We start from the raw sequence: 14,536 nt of genomic DNA, 5'->3' as shown, positions 1-14,536 counted from the left end.
GCGATCCAGAGCTGAGTGAGCTGCATCTCTCAGCCCCAGGAGACTCCTCGACCCCCACCTCATCCTGAGAGGCCCCCTCCATCCTCACCCCCACTCTTGAACTTCCGCTAGGGCCCCTGATGCCTGGGCCTGGGATGGGAGAGGCTGTTTTCTTATTGGATCTTAGAATCTAATGGGCTAGAAAAAACCTCCCTGCAGTCAACCCCCAAACCATCTCAGTCACTGGAGGAGGTGCAGCCGCTCTGCCTGGGATCCATGTTGGTTGCTTGCCTTGTACACAGGGATGGACTGACTTTAGTTTCTCAACACAAGATACGGCTCATTAGATATATGTTGGTGGGACCCATGTGGCTTTCCCCTCTACAGTAATTATAATAGGTGGCACTTTAAAGTGTGCTCTACATGCCGGGTTACAGCATAGAATTTGTTCAGTGACCATAAAGGTACCCTCTCCCTCACTTGACCTTTGGAGAGATTGAGTTCTCTCACTGCGTGATCTCATCATACTCTTCCAACAGTCCAGTGAAACAGGTTGTTGTCTGCATTTTGCAGATCAGAAAATAGGCTAGAGAAGTTAAGTCATTTGCCCAAGGTCACACAGAGCTAACAAATGGTTGGACTGGGATTCGAACTCAAGCAGTCTGATCACAGAGCTCACCCTTCCTCTCCTCGGCTTCCAGATGAGTGTGGAGGAGGAATAGAAATTTTTACTCCATGACAATGGCTCTCAAAGCTGTTGACTCACTGGCAGTGGAGTATAAGGTTTCAGGGGTTTTCACTCCTGCAGGACCTCCCCTGGGTCACTGTGGGGGTGAAGATCCTAATCTCTCCCAACAGAAAGTGGGCAGACCAGAGCCCAGCTTGCATGTGGCTGTGATTCCTGGGGCAGAAGCCCCTTACTGGGCACCACTTTCTTAGCCTCCAAATCTCCTTGGAGGCCGGGGGAGATGGCCACCCGGGGGCCAGGAAACCAGCCAAGGCCAGGCCTCCCTCCCAGGGACTCGGTTCCAAAGCCAAGCTAGATTTCAGAGGTTGGCAAGAATGGAGACTTAGCAGGAGACAGGAGGGACCAACAGAGAAAAATGTTACCCTTTTCCCCCTTTCTTGTCTCTGATTCATGCCTTTCACCTAGTGTTTGAGGAGGAAGGTGCTTGTTTAACAAGGCAGTGGAACCCACTCTGGAGGTCTAGAGCACAGAGACCTCAGCTGATGCAACACTTATAGACTGCTGATTATAGAACCGGCATGGTGAGCAATGTTTGACCTGAGTTGCATCACGCGGTCTGCACTATCCCCCTTATAAGTGGGTACATCATGGTCATCGTCACCACCATCCTCATCATTATCATCACCACCATCATTATCATCCCATCCTCTTATCTCATCAGCTGCATCTTCACCATCATCACCACCATCCCCATTATTCTCATCGTCTCCTCTTTCACCACCATCATCACCAACAGCAGCATCATGCTCACCCGCATGGCTTCCCAGCCCTAAGGCCCAACCTGCACGCAGGGAAACAGACCTAGAGGACATGACACATTCGTCCCCCAGAAAGATAAAGAAGTAGGCTCAAAGTCTAAAAGACCCAAATTGATTCCTACCTCTGACACTTTCTACCTGTGTGGCTCTGGGTATTGATTTAACCTCTCTGAATCTCTCCAAGCCCTTGTCTGTAAAATGAGAGTAATCATAGTTGCTGCCTCCTGGGGATCTGACGAGGGTCACATGAGCTGGTGCATGTAAAGTGCTGGCACAGGGCCTGGCTCAAATCATAAAAGCAAAGCAAACACAGGAAAACACTCTGGCAAGGGCAGCAGTGAAGGGGAGAGCTGGGGGTGTTGGGCTGGGAATTCCCTGCAGCCCTGGGTAGCCAGGGGCAGGTGTTGCTCAGTGTGTGAGAACCGGCACTGGAGGGCTGGTGTGGGGCAGTTTGGGGTCAACACTGGAGAGAACACTCAAGGGCCCTTCTTTCTTTCCAACAAGGCAGGGTGTGGAGGAAAGAGATGGAGACCTTTCACCTGGAGTGGGGCTGAGAGTTCAGAGCTGGAGCTGCGGTCAGTCCAATCCGAGAGAGATCAGGGAGCAAGATCCAGTTTTCTGAACTGGATAGAGGAGGTTCCAGTAAGAGCCAGCTGCTCCCTGCCCCAGACCCAAAGGACTCCCCAAAGCTGCCTGCCTAAACCCTCACCATCTATAGTGGCATTCCCTTTGGGGCCGCCTCTCTTTGGGATGAATTGTTTCTGAACGGCAGTAATAGTGGGCACCCAAGGCCACTCTTAGGCCAGGCAGCTCTGAGCATCTCACCTCCAGCCTCCAGCTCCGCAGATCCACAGGTGCCATTCACACAGAATACGTTGTGAACAATACCCCCAAGAGTTGTGCGGTGCAAAACCTGCTCAGTCACACGGGACCGCTGTGCTAGCCTCCCTCTTCCTGGAGTGGACACAGAATCTATCTTGGACGTCCCAGATCTGACTGCAGCTCAAAGCAGAGAAGGTTGGTTGGTGTCTGGATGCGAGGTGAGATGCAGAGAGCCCTGGTGTGCTGCCCAAAGCTTGTCCTTGAGAAGGTTGTCTCTGAGTGTCATATTGACCGGTGATGTGATGGATTATTGAGAGGTGATATGGCAGAGTGGTTATGAGAGCAGCCTCTAGAGTCAAGCAGACATGGATTCAATTCTGTTCTATTTCTCTCACTCTGTGACTTTAGGAAAATCACCTGACCTCGTTTTGCCTCTGTTTTCTCATCTAAAAATGGGTATATAATAATACACATGAGCATATACTAGTCCTCTCTCTCTTGAGGAGTGAGAAGGAAATAAGATGATGCTGCTGCTGCTGCTGCTAAGTTGCTTCAGTTGTGTCCAACTTTGTGCGACCCCATAGACAGCCTCCTACCAGGCTCTTCTGTCTCTGGGATTCTCCAGGCAAGAACACTGGAGTGGGTTGCCATTTCCTTCTTCAGTGCATGAAAGTGAAAAGTGAAGTCGCTCAGTCGTGTCCGACTCTTAGCAACCTCATGGACTGCAGCCTACCAGGCTCCTCTGTCCATGGGATTTTCCAGGCAAGAGTACTGGAGTGGGGTGCCATTGCCTTCTCTGTAAGATGATGCAGGTCAAGCTAAATGGTCACTACATGTTAGGGGTCAATGACATCTCCAGCCAGGGAGGTGGGCTCAGAGTTTCCCACTGGAAGGCAGCTCCCTGAAATCCTGCCAGGGTGATGAAGGACTTAGGTTCTAATCTGACGTTGTTGGCCCAGAGCCAGACCAAGTCAATACTTGATCGGGCCTTGTCAACATAACCTTTTCATAATCCCGTGCTGCTAAGGTTTCAGAGATTGTGTGGGTAAATAGCAGGAAGAAGAAGGAGGCCTGCAGTCCAAGCCTCCATGCCCTCAATTCATTTCCTCCAGCCCAGAGGTTGGCAAACTATGGCCCAAAGGCCAAGTCTGTGCAGTCCATGAGCCAAGAATGGTTTTTTCCTGTGGTTGGGAAAAAAAAAAAAATCCAGAGAAAAAAATCGTATTCTGTGACACATGCAAACTACATGAAGTTCAAAATTCAGGATTCATAAAGAAAGGATTATTAAAACACAGCTATGGGACTTCCCTGGTGTTCCAGTGGCTGAGACTCCACGCTTCCAATGCAGGGGCCCAGGTCTGATCTCTGGTCAGGAAACAAGATCACATATGCCGAAACAAAAAGGTCAAAGAGCTTGCGTGCCCCATCTAAGACCCGGTGTGCGTGTGTGCGTGCTAAGCTGCTTCAGTCGTGTCCGACTCTTTATAACCTCATAGACTATAGCCCACTAGTCTCCTCTGTCCATGGAGTTTGGAGTGGGTTGCCATGCCCTCCTCCAGGGGATCTTCCCAGCCCACAGATCGAACTTGCATCTCTTTCGTCTCCTGCACTGACAGACGGATTCTTTACCACTAGAGCCACCCGGGAAGCCTAAGACTGGATACAGCCAAATAAATAAATAAAACTAAAAAAAAAAAGAAAGAAAGAAAAAACAGCAACAAAACCGAAAATGAACACACAGCCATGCTGGGAATTCCCTGGCGGTCCAGTGGTGAGGATTCCATGCTTCCACTGCCATGGCCCAGGTTCAATCCCTGGTCCGGGAACTAAGATCCTGCAAGCTATTCAGCACCGCCCCAGGGAAAAAACAAACAAACACACACACACACACACACAACCCACAGCCATGCTCAGTCATTTAATACTATCTCTGGCTGCTTTTACATTCCCACGCCAGAACTGAGTAGCTGCAGCAGAGGCTCTGTGACATGAAAAGCCTAAACTGTTCCTGTCTGTCCTGTTTGCCAATGCCTGCTCTATCAGGCCAATGGTTCTCAAACTCTGCTGCAGTTTGGAACTAACCCAGAGAACGTTCAAGACCAAGTAAATCAGACTGTCAGGAGGCGGGAGCCAGGTATCAGTATTTCAAAGATCTGCAAGCGATTCCATTATGCAGATGAGTCTGAGAAGTTCTCTCCCAGCCCTTCTAGAGGCCCTGCTGCATGCCTCTTGCCATGCCTGGCAGAGCTGTCCCAAGCTCAAATAGCTCACCCAGGGAGAAGACAGGTCTCTTGCCCCAACACCTGAGTTCTGGTGCCCCGTAGGTCTGGTTTTATATCATCCACACAGTAATTTTTTTTTAATTTATTTGATTGCACCAGATCTTTGTTGCAGCACATAGCATCACATAAGATCACTTAGTTGCAGCATGCAGAATTTTTTAGTTTTAGCATTCAGAAATCTTTAGTTCTGGCATGTGGGCTCTTGTTCTCTGACCGGAACTCAAACCTGGGACCTCTGCATTGGGAGCACGGAGCCTTAGCCATTGGACCTGCAGGGAAGTCCAGCAATTTTGTAGTTGTGGTGGCTACGCTGGGTCTTCATTGCTGTGCACGAGCTTTCTCTAGTTGCAGCGAGCAGGGGCTCCTCTTCATTTTGGTGTGTGGGCTTCTCACTGCAGTGGCTTCTGTTGTTGCGGAGCACAGGCTCTGGTCACGCGGGCTTCTGTAGTTGTGGTTCACGGGCTTAGTTGCTCTGAGGCACGTAGAATCTTCCTGGACCAGGGATCAAACTCGAGTCCCCTGCCTTAGCAGGTGGACTCCTAGCCACTGCGCCACCAGGAAAGTCCAAGTCTAGCCATTTTTTTTAAATCAGGAAATTTTCACTTTGGCATCTGGATTTCTAGATTTCTTGAAAAAAATGAGAAGATCTAGACATCCTGGGCTCACATTTCCGAAGAGCAATAATCAGCTGGATCTCACCTGGCTTCATTTTTTACCATATTTATTTATTGATTTTTGGCTGCACTGGGTCTCAGTTGTGGCAGGCAGGATCTTTTGATGCAGCGCCAAGGGCTCTTTGATGTGGTGCCCGGGCTTCTCTCGTGGCTCAGGCTTAGTTGCTCCATGGCATGTGGCTAGTGGTAAAGCATCTGCCTGCAGTGCAGGAGATGCAAGAGATGAGGGTTCAATTCCCCTGGATCGGGAAGATCCCCTGGAGGAGGAAATGGCAACCCACTCCAGTATTCTTACCTGGAAAATCCCATGGACAGAGAAGCCTGGTGGCTACAGTCCATGAGGTCACAAAGAATCGGACATGACCGAACACAGACACACGCATGTGGGATCTTGGTTCCCTAACCAGGGAGTAAACCCATGTGCCCTGCGTTAGAAGGCAGAGTTTTAACCACTGGACCACCAGGGAAGTCCTTGGCTTCGTTATTTTTTAACATCACCGGCTTGGTCCCTGGAAACATTTGAGTTTGAGACCCCTGACTTAACGGCAAGGAACTCTAGGCCAGCGTGTCCTCAATCTTAGCATAGACATGAGGCCCAGGGTGTGCTGCTAAGTGCAGATTCTGACTCTGTAACTGAAGTGGGGCCTAAATATTGTGTCTCTAACAAACTGCTAGGTGAGGCTAATCTGCTGGTCTTGGTACTCGAGAAGTGAGGCGGTAGGCTGTAGGCCTTGATTCTCAAGTTTAGAACGGCCCAGAATCTCTAGGGGCTGTGAAAATCCAGAGTGCTTGTTCAAACCCAGAGTTTCCAATTCGGGAGGTCTGGAGTCGGGCCGGAGGAGTTGCCTTCTAACAAGTTCCAGATAATGTTGCAGCAGCCAATCTGGGGCCAGACTTTGAGAACCATTACTCTAGGTTCTGGTTGACCCACTGACTGGCTCACAGGCTGGGGCTCTGAGGATCCCCAGACTGCAGGATCTTTGTTCCCTTTGAGGTCAGGCTCCTTAACACCCAGCTGTCGCCAGGGGAACCAGGTCTTCGTTGGCTTCTTCAGTCACTGTCTCTTTGACCAGACCCAAGCAGTTTCCTCGAGTTCACACCGACATTTTAAGATGGAATTGGATCCCAAAGATGGGAGAATTTTCTGTCCATGTGTTGCACCCCATCCCCATTCCAGAGTGTCCTGATCTGTGCATCTTAAGATCAAAGACCCCTCCAGAAAGGTCTCACGTTAGATATTAATACCACCTGCTCAAGCGATCTGAGCCCCAGAGATGGAGTCTCAGGTGACTCTGGGCCTGAAAGCCACAGGGCGGGAGGGGAGCGGCCGCACCGCAGACCCTGCGGCCTCGGGCATGGGGCAGGGCCCTCGGGCGGGTCAGGCTGGGCCCAGTGCCATCCACTGCAACCGCCTTGAGCAAGAATGACCACCTGGGCCAGGACCGGTTCCAGGAGTCCTTGAAACGGAGAGGGCTGGCAGCCGGATCTGGGTGGGTGAGCTCGAGGAGATCAGGGCTTATGAATGGTTTCATTCTCTTCCTGGACCCAGAGGACAGGGACTCACTGCCTCCTGGGGGTTTTCTCTAGACTCTGGAAGCCAGAAGCCCCTGCTCATTGTCTGGCTTAAGAAGGGTCTGCAAGTCCTTCATAATAGGATGGCACGTGGGGCCTGGCCTGGAGTGGGCAGGTGTTCTGGAGAGGCTGAGCCAACCCTGTCTCCTCACCAGCTGGATGCCCTTGGGCAGCCGGTTGTCCTATGGAGACAATGGTCCCTTAAAGGACTGACTTGAGAATGAAATGAGATAATGTGGGCACAGTGCTGTGACAGTCCCTGGTACGTATTAGGTATTCCACAACTGCAGCTGATGTTGTCATCATAACAATGGATATTAATTATTAATTTTGATGATTTGGTTATGTAAGTGCACCGCCATTCTCCCCTGGCAGACAGAACATTGCTCTTACACTCAAAACAGCACTTTTTTTTTTTTTTGCTGCAGTGCACGGTGGACAGGATGTGGGGTCTCAGTTCCTCGACCTGGGATTGAGCCCGCTCCCCTGAAGTGGAAGTGCAGAGTCTTAACGACTGGACCACCAGAGAAGTCCCAAAATAGCGCCTCTTTGGCAGTAGCTGTATTCATTTTGATATTCAACTTGTATTGAAGTGCCTACTGTGTGCCAGCTGTGGTTCTAGGTCAGCACTAATCAGTAAAAATATAACACAAGCCACAAATCTGAACCACATAACAACTTAAAGTTTTCTAATAACCACATTGAAAAAAATAAGTAAAAACAAAGAAATAAGTGAAATTTGTTTTAATAATATATTTTATTGACCCATTAACAGGCAGTCAATATTAAAAATTATTGAGATTTTCTATGTTCAATATACCTTAAGTTTTTTAACATGGTTTTATTCCTAACCTATACAGATAAATAATTTTTTTTATTTATTTATTCATTTTGGAGCAGGAACTGGCAACCCACTTCAGTATTCTTGCCTGGAGAATTTCATGGACAGAGGAGCCTGGTGGGCTACAGCCCATGGGGTTGCAAAGAGTCGGAAATGACTGAGCAATTAACACACACACATATACAGATAAATAATATTTATTTGGGAGAAGGCAATGGCACCCCACTCCAGTACTCTTGCCTGGAAAATCCCATGGACGGACGAGCCTGGTAGGCTGTAGTCCATGGGGTTGCTAAGAGTCGGACACGACTGAGCGACTTCACTTTCATTTTTCACTTTCATGCACTGGAGAAGAAAATGGCAACCCACTCCAGTGTTCTTGCCTGGAGAATCCCAGGGATGGGGAGCCTGGTGGGCTGCCGTCTATGGGGTTGCACAGAGTTGGACACGACTGAAGCGACTTAGCAGCAGCAGCATTCATTTATGTATTCACTTATTTTGGGCTGCACTGGGTCTTCCTTTCTCTAGTCGTGGCGAGCCAAGGCTATTCTCTAGTTGCGGTGCGTGGGCTTCTCACTGCAGTCGCTTCTCTTGGTGCGGGCTCTAGGTACATGGGCTCAGTAGGTTGTGGGTCACGGGCCTAGTTACCCTGGAGCGTGTGGAATCTTCCTGGACCAGAGAACCAGAGACTGAACTCATGTCCCCAGCCTTGGCAGGTGAACTCTCAACCACTGGACTGCCAGGGAAGTCCTTAAAGTTTTAATTTTACTAAAACACACACAACATGAAATTGATCATCTTAACCATTTCTAAGTGTATGATATAGCAGTGTGATTCACATTAGTGTACAATTCATCTCCAGAACACTTTTCATCTTGCAGAATACTAGTATTTTATGTCTCTCTTTTTTCTACAGTTTCTTTGCTTTGGATTTTTTTTTTTAAAGAAGTGATTTTTTAAAAACACTTATTTATTTTTTGACTGCACTGGGTCTTAGTTGCTGCTGTGGGATCTAGTTCCCGGACGAGGAACCGAACCCGGGCCTTCTCCATTGGGAGCACAGAACCTTAGCCACTGGACCCCCAGGGAAGTCCTTCAAATGGTTTCTTCGAAATGCAGATAGTGTTCCACATGGAATCACATCTCAGTTCAATGGAGTTTCCAGTGCCCAGTATTCGCCACGCATGTGGCTCCTGTGTCGGCCAAAACAGCTCTGCACTGGGGCTAGGAAGACAGAGGCCCAGTCACCTTCACTGGGAGGTTCAAACCCCGGTAGAGGGAGACAGACAGGAAATGAAGAGAGTAGACAGTTTTAATGGTGTTGGGTTCTGTGGAAAGAATAAACAAGGCAGTGAGCTAGAGTGTCCTGAGGGGCTGGGGATCAGGACGGGTGTCTCAGAGGTGGCATTCGAGCTGAAGCCTCAAAGATGAAGCAACTTGATGAAGATCTAGGGCCATGGTCCCCAACCCTGCCTGTGCATCAGGCTTTGTGTGGGAGTTTAAAGAATACAGATACCCCGACTTGGGGAGTCAGAGCTGCTGTGCATGAGGCTCTCACGTGTGGGTCTTTGAAGAGCTCGCTGAATGATGCTGATGCTGGGCCAGAGGGGCTGTGGAAGCTGCCAGGGATGGCTGATCCAGCAGGAATAATAGGTGCAAAGGACCTGAGGTGGCCTGATCTTGGCAAATTGGAGGAGCAGATGTGAGGAAGTGTGAGAAGGGCAGGAGGAAGGTCTGGAAAAACTGAAGTGACTTAGCAGCACCAGCAGCAGCAGGGCTTGCTTGCTCTCCAGAACTTGGTAAGGAATTGGGGTTTTATTCTAAGTGTGACCGGAACCCATTGCTGGATTCATTGCAGGAAAACTGTAAGGTCTTTTGTCAAAAGTTTGGACAGTCACACTTTGTTGAGGCTTAAGTTTAAAAACCAACTTTTTTTTAAGGTGCCACTTACTGCCTTTAACCTGGTTGAGGAAGGACTCGCAAAGCAGGTTGTTAAAAATGGGAGTGTGTTTCCAAGGAAGGTTATGACATCTCTTGGTTGGGGGAGAAAAGAACAGATTCACCTCTAAGCCAAAATCATTCCTAGCTGAGGGCAGGGGGATGGACTTACGGACCCCATCATTCAGATCCTAGAGAGTCAGTGGGGAGCTCTCCAGAGTCCTGTCTCCTCAGCCCACTCATTCCCTTGCCCACTGGTTCCTTCTCCCTTTACAGCTTTTCCGAGTCTGCCTGGGCTGTTAGACCAACTACTACAGACTAGGTGACTTAAACAACAAACATTTATTCAATTTTGGAGGCTGGAAGTAGTTCTAGGTGTCCGCCGGGCTGGTTTTGCAGAAGCCTGGCTCCTTGGCCTGCATATGGCCGCCTTCTCACTGTGTCTCCACATGGCCCTTCCTCTGTGCATGCCCTTCCCTGGTGTCTCTTTGGATGGCCAAACGTCCTCTTCTTATAAGATGTGGGTAAGATTGGATTAGTCCACCCTATGGGCTTCATTTTCACTTAGTCTCCCCTTTAAAGATCCTGTCTCCAAGTCCCATTCTGAGGAGCCTTATAGCTTCGACATATGAATGGTGATGGTGGTAGTGCTGAGTCATGTCCGATTCTTCGCAACCCTGTGGACTGTAGCCTACCTGGCTCCTGTGTCCATGGGATTTTTCCAAGCAAGAATACTGGGACGGGTTGCCATTTCGGATCTTCCCAACCCAGGGATCGAACCCATGATCGATCTCCTGCATTGGCAGGCAGACTCTACCTCTGCGCCACCATCACAGAGCTCCAGGTACAGGTGGATGGAGGGGAACCAGGTGCTCCCCCGCCACCCCATGCACGTAAGCAATGGCAATAACTGGAATGTTTAGGAGAAGGGTGCCTTCCAGCCAGGAGTTTCCAGTATAAACCATTCTGGCAAACCACTCTGGGTCATAGCTGCTGAATGTCAGCCCTGCCTCCGAGCACTGAAGTCCAGACATATTTACTGAGCAACTATCACGTGCCATTTCAAGTGTCGGGGGATCTGACCAGGGCCCTCTTCACCACGTACGAGAGATTAGAAAGGGGCATAAAGAGCCATGATATGAAGTAGTTGGGAACAAGCGAAACAGGAGCGCTTGGCCCACAGAAAGTATTACGGGGCTGAGGAGGAGGGGAAATGATGTCCATTCAGTGAGGACTGGGAGCTTCTTGAAAGAGGCAGCACGGGAGCTGGGCCTGGGGGAAAGGCACTCCAAGAGAGAAACAGCGTGAAGTGAAGTGAGCTCATGGGCGTGTCCAGAGTGCCAGGGGCTCCTGCAGGTGGCCCAAGGGGCCTGGTATGAGAGGCTCGGAAGCTGCTGCAGACACTGATCCCTCTCTGCGCTCCAGAGTGCCCCATCCTTCACATTTACCATTGAATCTTCAACACCAGCCCCATGAAGGAGGGACTGTCTCCCCCTCATTTTACAGATGGGAAAACCAGGACACAAAGAGGATAAGTCAATTCCACGTGGTCACACAGCAAGTAAGTGACAGAGCTAGGGTTCGAACCCAGGTTCTTACCCATCACTCATTTTGAAGGGAAGTGAGGGCTTCCTTCTTGGCTTAGCAGGTAGAGAATCCACCTGCAATGCAGGAGACACAGGAGATGTGAGTTCAGTCCCTGGGTCGGGAAGATACCCTGGAGGAGGAAATGGCAACCCACTCTGATAGCCTTGCCTGGGAAACCCCATGAACAGAGGAGCCTGGCAGGCTACAGTCCATGGGGTCCCAAAGAGTTGGACACAACTAAGCAACTAAAGACACAAAGAAAGAAAGAAAGAGGGGAATAAAGAGAGACATGGAGAGTAGGGCCATACTATAAGGCCTTTATTCTGCAGATACTCAGAGCCATTGAACGTTTCCGACAGACATGGGACACAGTGACAGCTGAGCCTCTGGGAAGTGCTGTCCAAAAACCAAGTCATTCTTTTATTGAGTTGGGAAACTCCCTTTCCAGCACCTGTCCTTTCTAAAGCAGCCTTGCAGGTAAGTTTGTAAACTTAGCGGCCACCTACATATTGTCATCATTCTTTCTCTTCAGTTCAGTTCAGTTCAGTTCGGTCGCTCAGTCATGTCAGGTAATAATAGCCAGTGTTTGTCCAACCTTACACTAAGTGCTTTATATGCATTATCTCATTTTAGTCTTCACTGGAAAAAAAAAAAAAAGCCCAGGAAGGGAGATGCCATCGTTGTGCGCATTTACAGGTAAGACAGTTGAGGCTCAGAGAGGTGACGCGATGGTTCCAAGACTCCACTCAAGTCTGTCTGACTCCAAGGCTCTCATTTTTAATGATAATAGAATAGTTTATGCTTCCCAGTGAGAAACAGAAAGAGAGAGGCTAGACCTACTTCGTGAGCCTCAAAATGTTACCAGCTTGACCTTGTTTTTCTGACTTTAGTCAGGGACACTGCATTTTATTCCCAATACTCTAACTACCTGCCTTCTCCACCTCTACCCCACACAGCCCTGGCATCTTCCAAGGCTCAACAGATACTCTCCACTGCAAAGTTGCCTCCAGCCCTTGGCAGGGAGAGAGGTAGGGAGCAGATGAAATGGCCACATTCTTCCCTGCCACCTGTCAAGACACACCACCCGCCCTGGGCAAGTGGCTACTTGCATGGCTGGGTAGGGGCAGAGCCGTGGGCTTGCGCGTGCGCCACGGGCACCCCCGAGTCCCCGAGTCATCTGCCCATCAGGACGCGATGACTCTGCTCCTGGCAGCGGGCCTGGTGGGCGAGGTGTTTTCCCATGTAATTGTGCTTGTACGGGATGAAGCCTGGCGTAGCAGAGTCCTCGGCAATAAGGAAGCAAGCACAACATTGAGACTCTGTCAACAAGGATTTGGAAGACAGGAGCCATCCAGGAAACACGAGTTCTAATGCCGCCACCTCCTCTGAGACCCATCTTGGGCTCACCTGTCTCCAAGAGGAAAAGAAAGATCATCCTGTGTAAATGACAGGCAGGGTCGTCTAGCTGTTGGAGACCCCAGCAGATTTTCCTAGTTGACTGAATACCTCTCCCTTTGATTTGGTTTAGGGTTGTTTGCTTGTTTTTTAATTTTTTAAAAAAGTATAAAAGCAGAAATGCTTGGAAAGTAATTACAAAAAAAAATACTAGAACACAAGCTAAAGTACACATCTAATCTGAATTCTCTGACAAGTCCCCTTTCTGCCAAAGAGTAGACACTGAATCCCCATCAGTCCAGCATACTCCCTGTCACTTTCCTCAGATTTTTCTGTAAATCCTCAGAAGCCTATATTTTAATTTCTTTTTATTATGTATTTATTTTTGGCTGCAATAGGTCCTCATTGCCTGTGTAGGGTTTCTCTAGCTGTGGTGAGCAGGGGCTACTCTCTCGTTGCGGTCCGAGGGCTTCTCATTGCGGTGGTGGCTTCTCTCCTTGCGGAGCACGGGCTCTAGGCACACGGGCTTCAGTAGCTGGTGCACATGGGCTCAGTAGTTTTGGCGTGTGAGCTTAGTCGCTCTGCAGCATGTGGGATCTTCCCGGACCAGGAATCGAACAAGTGTCCCCTACATTTTAAGGCAGATTCTTAACCACTGGACCAGTGGAAAGGCCTGGAAATCTACATTAAAAAAAAAAATTATTCTATAATTCCCAGGGCTCTAACATTTTTCCTGACAATTGATTTCCCATAAAGCTGTAATCTCTGCTCATGTAACATTCTGTCAAAAGCTTTTCCCATTTGCTATAATAATCTTTTTTTTATTATTTTACAAGCAATATGTGTTCATTGTAGGAATGTTCCAAAGCACAGATAAAGGGAAAATAATTTTTAAAAAATAACCCAAGATCCTTCCAGCCAAACATCATTACTCTTAACATCCTGATTAATTTCACCCAATTTTCCCCCCTAGGCATATAGATACTTAGAAATTGATCGTTTTTTTTTTAAAGAAAACAAAAATAACTAACCTTCCCCAATATTCTCTCATGTGCCTCTATCATAGTTTGCCTTACCCTTCTACTCCTGCTGTACATTTATATTTTCTTGCCCTGAGCATCTGTATCCATGTGGGGAAGCCAGGCAGTGAGGGTTGAATAGCCACAAGGTGTGGTCACCTTTCAAAACCACCTGTGGTACTTGGTCAACAGATGGACAAGGAAATGACAAACCAGGAGTACTCTGACCTCAAGACAAGATGGGTCCTCTAGGATTTATCATATAGGCTGAAGCCCACATGAATGCACATTTCTCCTTTAAAGTTCATACAAAAAGAACATGTGTTTTCTGGCAGCTGAAGCCACATCTGCTGCCTTGGACTTTGGGATCTTCTGGCTGCGGTGGCAGGACGTGTGTCAGGCAACTCCTAGGATAGAGGCTGATATAATCCTACACCCAGGAGCAGAGAAACCTACAGAACGGGTTTTCATAAGAACCCCGATGTTCGCAGCAGCTCAGGGTCAAGGGGTCAGTATGGCAGGTTTTCTTGGAGTTGTAAGTACCAAGGTATTTTATCTAATCTGGTGAGTTTGTGAGACAAAGGAAGATCTTTGCTGAATCTGTTTCCCGATGTAGCGTGGCATGTGGAAATGGTTTTTAGATGGTACACAAATGTCTTTCATCTCGTTAGTAATTATTTATGTTGAGGTGTATTAGGAAACACATTAATATGTAATTAGTAACATCAAGCTTGTGATTTTGTGGACATTCTTGCTTAGGACAGAGCTGAAGTAGGTGTTTAAGTGAAAACAAGAGTGAGTCAATGTAAAGAAAGCTATTAAGTTGATGAAAGTAGAATTGGTACCCAGTTGCAGCTCAGCACCCAAGGTTGACCCTTGTGTACCCAATGGTCAGTCCTGGACTGACAGTCAACAAAAAGA

General features: G+C 48.6%; 1 protein-coding gene across 5 annotated transcripts in view; it reads left to right on the top strand.

Moving 5' to 3' along the window:
* SCNN1B (sodium channel epithelial 1 subunit beta) overlaps positions 1 to 14,536 on the top strand; it is a 79,017-nt gene that overhangs the window by 12,218 nt on the left and 52,263 nt on the right. Inside the window, exon 1 of one of the 5 annotated variants that reach the window (XM_070363202.1) lies at positions 7,264 to 7,457. The exons of the other annotated variants lie outside the window; for them this stretch is intronic. The gene's annotated coding sequence lies outside the window, so the exon portion shown is untranslated. Of the gene's footprint in view, positions 1 to 7,263; positions 7,458 to 14,536 lie in introns of those variants that run through there. 5 annotated transcript variants of the gene reach the window in all.

The sequence above is a fragment of the Bos mutus genome, chromosome 25 (assembly GCF_027580195.1).
Source record: "Bos mutus isolate GX-2022 chromosome 25, NWIPB_WYAK_1.1, whole genome shotgun sequence".
NCBI classification, from domain to species: Eukaryota; Metazoa; Chordata; class Mammalia; order Artiodactyla; family Bovidae; genus Bos; species Bos mutus.
Note: the sequence above shows the minus strand (reverse complement) of the source record. Positions and strands in the feature narration are given on the sequence as shown.